General features: G+C 43.7%; 1 pseudogene; it reads right to left on the bottom strand.

The window, feature by feature from the left end:
* Positions 1–6082: 6082 nt before the first annotated feature.
* LOC108309589 lies at positions 6083–6402 on the bottom strand (annotated as a pseudogene).
* Between the last annotated feature and the right edge of the window lie 547 nt (positions 6403–6949).

Here is a 6949-nt window from a genome sequence, read left to right as displayed (position 1 = left end):
AGACTAGGTAACTAACAATGTGACTACAGGTTTGTAATATGATAACTATTTTTCCTCTCTTTCTATAGTTAATCAAAATATATGTTCACAGATTCTCAAACTCTATGGTAACTGAATATTATCAGTAGCAAATTATGCAATCCCCTGCCAGTGTTTCCTAGGTAATTAATTATATGAGATATTGCTTTTCTGGAGCATCCTCTGCCCCCAAATCCCACTCCTAGTACAATTTATTCATTTGGCAAATACCTATAGAGCTATTGCTATGTGCTAGGCACTGTACTAGATGTGGGGCACATAGCAAGGAATAAGATGGACAAGACCCCATTCTCACAGAACGTCTAGTAGAAGGAAAAAATAATGAACAATGAATTACGCATGTTTTGCATACTATTTTATTTGGGGTAAAATATACATAAAATTTACCATCTTTTTTTTTTTTTAGATTCTCTCTCTGTCACCCAGGCTGGAGTGCAGTGGCGCGTCTCGGTTCACTGCAGCCTCGACCTCCCAAGGCTCAAGCAATCCTCTCACCTCAGCCTCTCAAGTAGCTAGGACCACAGGTGCACAGAATCACACCTAAGTTTTTTTATTTTTATAGAGATGAGGTCTCACGTTTTTGTCTAGGCTGGTCTTGAACCCCTGGACTCAAGTGATTCTCCAGCCTCAGCCTCCGTAAGTGCTGGAATTACAAGCATGAGTCCATACCTGGCTTATATTGAGAGTTCTCTAGATGTTTTATGATGCCATCTTGATTTTTGCAACATATCTGTGACACATCTAAACATTCTTCATACAAGTCAGACATATCAACTTGCATATTTTACCTTCCCTTCCCTTCCTTCTTCCCTTTCTCTCTTTCTCTCTTTCCTTCTCTCTTTCCTTCCTTCCTTCCTTCCTTCCTTTCTTTCTTTCTTTCTTTCTTTCTTTCTTTCTTTCTTTCTTTTTCTTTCTTTCTTTCTTTCTTTCTTTCCATTTCTCTTTTTCTTTCTTTCTTCTTTTTCTTTTCTTTTCTTTCTTTTTTTGTTTCTTTCTTTCTTGACAGGGTCTCAGTCTGTCACCCAGGCTGCAGTACAATGGCATAATTACAGCTCACTGACTGCAGCCTCAACCTCCCAGGCCCAACCAATCCTCCCACCTCAGCCTCCCAAGTAAATGAAACTGCAGGTGTGTGCCACCACACCTGACTAACTTTTACAATTTTTTTTGTGGAGATGGGGTTTCACCATGTTGCCCAGTCTGTTCTCAAACTCACTGGCTGAAGTGATCCCCCACTTCAGCCTCCCAAAGTGCTGGGATTACAGGCATGAAACACCACTACCAGCCTGTCTTTCAGGATGAGGGTTCTAAAGACTATATGGGGGAAATTTTAGCAAACAACAATAATTTGGCACTTAATAAATACTCTTGGCTGGGTGCAGTGGCTCAGACCTGTAATCCCAGCAATTTGGGAGACTGAGGTGGGAAGATCCCTTTGGTCCAGGGGAGACCAACCTGGGCAATATAGTGAGATTCCATCTCTACCAAACAAAAAAAATTAAAAAGCCAGGCAGGGTGGCACACACCTGTGGTCCCAGTTACTCAGGAGGCTAAAGTAAGAGATTGCTTGAGCCCAAGAGGTGGAGGCTGCAGGGAGCATGACTGCACCACAAATGTTTCTTTTCGAAGTATATATTTATATGTATGTGTAGTCTCTACCTAAGCCTTCTGTAAGCATCATTTTATTTACTTTTCACAATATTCCTAGGTGTTATATAGTTTATAGATGATCAAGCAGCTTAAAAGAGGTCCAGTCAGGGTTAAATCTGCTCATTCTGACTGCAAAGACTGAACTCTTAATTACTAAACACAGACTCTCAAAAATATCCTCCAGAGGCAGTGCATGCATGCCTCTAGTCCCAGCTCCTTGGGAAGCTGAGGTAGGAGAATCACTTGAGTCCAGGAGTTGAGTCCAACCTGGGTGAAATAACATACACATCCAATCTAAAAAATATCCTCCAGACTCCTTCACACTATCTGCACGTATAACCTGCCCTAGAGGCATTTCCACTTGTAATAATACAGTAGCACCTCTGACATGAAAAATTTCTTGTAATATTATCTTTTCACGCATGTAGTAGTTTTCTGTTACTGTGTAACAAATTGCCACAAACTTAGTGGCTTAGAACAGCACTCATTTCGAAGCCCACAGTTCTGCAGGCCAGAAGTCTGGGCAGATTTGACTGAATTCTCTGCTCATGGCCTCATTTGGCTGATATCAAGATGTTGGCCAAGCTGGCCAGGCACAGTGGCTCACACCTGTAATTCCAGCACTTGGGGAGGCTGAGGTGAGCGGATCACAAAGTCAGGAGTTCAAAACCAGCCTGGCCAATATGGTGAAACCCCGTCTCTACTAAAAATACAAAAATTAGCCAGGCGTGGTCACAGGCACCTGTAGTCCCAGCTACTTGGGAGGCTGAGGCAGGAGAATCACTTGAACCTGGGAGGCAGAGGTTGCAGTGAGCCAAGATAATGCCACTGCACTTCAGCCTGGGTGACAGAGTGAGATTCCGTCTCAAAAAAAAAAAAAAAAAAAAAATCTTCCAAGCTCATTTGGGTTGTTGGCTAGATGCGGTTCTTTGTGGTTGAAGAACTGAGGTCCCCCTTTCCTCTCTAGCTGTTAGCCAGGGGCCACTCTCATCTCCTAGAGGCCACCTGCATTCTTGGCCACATGGCCCCTCCGTCTTCAATGAAGAGCCTTTGTCACATTAAATCCCTCTCACATTTTCTTTTTCTTTTCTTTTCTTTTCTTTTTTTTTTTTTTAAATGGAATCTTGCTCTGTTGCCCAGGCTGGATTACAGTGGTGCTGTCTCAGCTCACTGCAACCTCCGCCTCCCAGGTTCAAGCGATTCTCCTTCCTCAGCCACCTGAGTAGCTGGGATTACAGATGCATGCCACCACACCCAGCTAATTTTTGTGATTTTAGTAGAGACAGAGTTTCACCATGTTGGCCAGGCTGGTCTTGAACTCCTGATCTCAAGTCATCTACCCACCTTGGCCTTCCAAAGTGCTGGGATTACAGGCATGAGCCACTACACCTGGCCCTCTCTCACATTTTCAAGTTTTGATTTCCCCTGTCTCGGACCTCTAGACCTACACACAGAGCTAAAGAGCTCATGTGATGAGGTTAGACTGGATAAAATCTTTTTATCTTAAAGTCAACTGACTTGGGCCCTTAAATACATCTTCAAAATCCCTTCACAGCAGTCCTAGATTATTGTTTGGTTTACTAACTGGGAGAAGGTGTGTATACACTTGGTGCTAGGTATATTGAAAGCTATCTTAGATAGCTAACTTCTGCTTCCCACAAGCATGTGTGCTCTTTTTTCACCAGATCCTAAGCCATCCACAGACAGGAACCACACTTTGTTCTTGTGCCTTTCCTGTCAGTACCTGGGACACAGGCACTCACCGGCTCCGTGTTTCCCGGTGGTTGGTTATCACCACCCTCCCACCACCGTGCATGGGATCCTCACTATAATTTAGTTGTCGTCAAGCTTTCATTTATTTTTTTTTTCTGTGACATTTTTCAAAAGAAGGACTAGAAAAGTTAAATCATTAAACCCAAATTCAACTTTTTCCAGTAATTACTGGGAATTTTGGTGTCACTCCTCTAGAAAATTGGGAAGAAAGTTTCAAAATCCAATAACTTTTACAGAGAGGAGCTGAGGACCAAGATCTAGAAAAGTCCTTAGTTTTTTCCCTTGGCTATTTTGAAGTAAAAGTGTCAGAGAAGGGGGTCTACTTGGAATCTCAGGTACCTTCATTACAAAATTCCCTTGGTGGGTAGATGAAATACGCCAACATAGGCTAAAGACTGTTGTCAATGAATACTTGCCAAGTACAATGAAAAGTGCACTATGTACTTCCATGATGACGCCCTGCCCATGAACCTGGTACCTACAACAGGATCCAATCAGCAGGCTCTCTTCTGTTATGACCTGGTGGCTCATATCCCTGAAACCTCTCTTGTCTCAGGAGTGCTTTTCATGACAAGAGGCAGTGTCAATTATAGCATCCTTATTTGATGCCTATTGACCATCAGCACGTGACAGTGACTCTCCAAGTAAGTTTGGGAACAAGAGACAATCTATAACATGTATAATAATTATATATATATGTATATATTTAATTTGCAAGCTCACCAGGATCCACAATAGCAAAGGTATGGAATCAACCTAACGGTCCGTCAGTGGATGACTGGATAAAGAAGATGTGGTATATATACATGACAGAATGCTTAGAATAAGATTTCTAGAAACACTGAAACCACCAACCTTGACTCAAGAAGGAATAGAAGTGAGTTCCCTTCTTTGTGCATTTCATGTAAGGTATCTTCTTTGAAGAAGATTGGCTGTAAAGAGAAAGAGTGAGATGTGGTTACTAAAGGAAATAAGTGGTCCCTGGAGAGTCAGGGTTCCTGTTTTTAGGATGCAGGCACTTGAACACGGTTGAACAATAAAAGGCCAATGCAGCGAAGTGGTTGAGACATAAGACAAGAGGCAGGGTGCTGAGGAGGCAGGAGACAGGTGGTATCTGGTAGGACAAAGCCAATCCCCTGCCTGCCCACGGCAGCAAGGAGTCAGGTGTGGGAGCATGGACAGCCTCTGGGAGGGCCCGCAGGGAGGCAGTATCTCTGGAGAGGGGCAAGTCTCAAGGCGAGGAGATGCAGAGGGTACAGACTAAGAGACTGTGTTTCCCAATGGACAGTCATCTTGGAGGACATAAAAAGAATGATTAAAACAGAGGCTGGTAGCAGGTGGAGGTACACTTGGGTCTCAGTCACCGTGGAAGCCAAACGGATTGTATTTTATTTCAACCTGGGCAGCATGCCATCCTCCAAAGCCTTCTCCTTCTCTGATTCTCCAGGCTGGGTTGAGTGACCCTCATCTACACACATTCTACCCTGTGATACTTCTATTATAGAAGTTAATTGCATTGCATTTTCATTGCAAGTTTACTTGCCTTTCTCTGCTACTAAACCATGACAGCAATTGGTATAATCTTTACATAAACGGTTTTTGCAATTTTCTTTTCTCACTAATTTTTTTTAGATCTCCCAGTCAATAATTTTAAAGAACTTTGAAAGAAAAACTTACTATGGAAAATTTTAAACATGTACAAAAGCAGACTACATAGTATAATGAATTTCCACATACTTACTTGTCATCCAGATTCAGCAATTACTAATTCAGGCCATTCTTCCTTCATCTATACTCCCACCCACTCCCCAACCCCAGTTCCTTTGAAGTGTATCACAGGCCCCATATAACTTCATCTGAAATGTTTCAAAAAGATAATTCTGACCAAGCGCAGAGGCTCATGCCTGTAATCTCAGTGCTCTGGGAGACCAAGGCAGGAGAGGATTGCTTGAGCCCAGGGATTCAAAACCAGCCTGGGCAACATAGGGAGATCCCACCTCTATAAATAATTTAAAAATTAGCCAGGCATAGTGGCAGCACCAGTGGTCTCAGCTACTCAGAAGGCTGAGGTGGGAGGATCACTTGAGCCCAGGAGTTTGAAGCTACGGTCAGGCATGATCACCCCACCGCACTCCAGCCTGGGAAACAGAGTGAGACTCTGAACATTTTTTTTTTTTTTTTTCGAGACAGAGTCTCACTCTGTTGCCCAGACTAGAGTGCAGTGGCATAATTTTGGCTTAGTACAACCTCCACCTCCCAGGTTCCAGCAATTCTCCTGCCTCAGCCTCCGGAGTAGTTGGGATTATAGGCATGCGCCACCATGCCTGGCTAATTTTTATATTTTTAGTAGAGATGGGGTTTCACCGTGTTGGCCAGGCTGGTCTCAAACTCCTGACCTCAGGTGATCTGCCTGTCTCGACCTCCCAAAGTGCTGGGATTACAGGCTTGAGCCACCGCGCCCGGCCGGACTGGGTAATTTTTAAAGAAAAGAAGTTTAATTGGCTCACAGTTCCACAGGCTGTACAGGAAGCATGGCTGGGGAGGCCTCAGGAAACTTACAATCACAGTGGAAGGAGAAGGGGAAGCAGGCAAGTTTTTTTTTTTTTTTAACCAGAACATTTATTGTGTGACTAATCATTGAAATTCTTAAGATGAACTGGATGCTGCAACAGCCGCCCTCTTGGGTTTCGGTGTTGTTCCTTCACGGGATCCATGCCTGAATCTGCAGTATATAATTTTTAGGTGCCTCATTCAGCCAGTCCCAGTGGCATTTCTTTTTTTAAGCTTGGCACTCCAGTTATACCTTCTCTTGTGCTTGGTGGGGTAGCCACATTTGCCACAGGTGGACTTCTGAAGGTGGTAGGCCTTAGAGCCACAACGGAGGCGCAACGTGTGTGTCTTACTGCAATAGTTTCCAAACAATGATGTTCTCTTCGTCATCTTGCTTCTGCGGACTAGACCAGAGAGACCTGAAGAGAAGGCAGGCCTGTCTTATATGGCAGGAGCAGGAGGAAAAGCGGGGTGGGGAGATGTCACAGATCTGGTGAGAACTCTATTACAAGGCAGCATTAAGGGGATGGTGCTAAACCACTGGAAACCATCCCCATGATCCAATCACCTCCCACCAGGCCCCACCTCCAACATTGGGGATTATAATTCAACATGAAACCTAGGCAGGGACACCGATCCAAACCATATCAGCAACAACAGCTCCAAAATATATAAAGCATCCACGTGCAGAATCACAGAGATAAACAGATGGGTAAACAAATGTTTTTTGTTTTGTTTTATTTTGTTTTGTTTTAAAGACGGGGTTTCACCATATTGGTCAGGCTGGTCTCGATCTCTTGACCTCGTGATCCACCCGCCTCAGCCTCCCAAAGTGCTGGGATTACAGGCGTGAGCCACCGCGCCCAGCTTAAACAAATGTTTTTAACAAATCTTTATTTGTTTTTTTTTTTTTTTTTTGAGACGGAGTTTCGCTCTT

The sequence above is a fragment of the Cebus imitator genome, unplaced genomic scaffold, assembly GCF_001604975.1.
Source record: "Cebus imitator isolate Cc_AM_T3 unplaced genomic scaffold, Cebus_imitator-1.0 Scaffold94, whole genome shotgun sequence".
NCBI lineage: Eukaryota > Metazoa > Chordata > Mammalia > Primates > Cebidae > Cebus > Cebus imitator.
The sequence above is the reverse complement of the archived record's forward strand: the minus strand, read 5'-3'. Positions and strand labels throughout refer to the sequence as shown.